Genomic DNA, 313 nt, shown 5'->3' with positions numbered 1-313 from the left:
CACAAAATAATGTTCTTTTTAGCAACATCATATGACCCCTTTAAAATTAGAATCATTCTCACGCGAAACAACATGTTTACACGCGACTGTGAGTGTGTGCTTGGCTGTGACGTCATTGCCGGCGCCGCTGGCAATAAAAGGATCGGCTCGGAATCGGCAAGACGTGAGACTGAACGGCCGGTCACCGATCTGGGCTTTTCATGCGAAAAATCGGCCGATTCTGATCACTGGCCGCTCAATCGGTGCATCTCTAATACAGTTATATACATAAAAATATAAACCAAGCAGCTGTATGTTTACCCTATGTAAATAA

This window comes from Sinocyclocheilus rhinocerous, unplaced genomic scaffold (assembly GCF_001515625.1).
Source record: "Sinocyclocheilus rhinocerous isolate Xijiao unplaced genomic scaffold, SAMN03320098_v1.1 scaffold2792, whole genome shotgun sequence".
NCBI lineage: Eukaryota > Metazoa > Chordata > Actinopteri > Cypriniformes > Cyprinidae > Sinocyclocheilus > Sinocyclocheilus rhinocerous.
The sequence above is the reverse complement of the archived record's forward strand: the minus strand, read 5'-3'. Positions refer to the sequence as shown.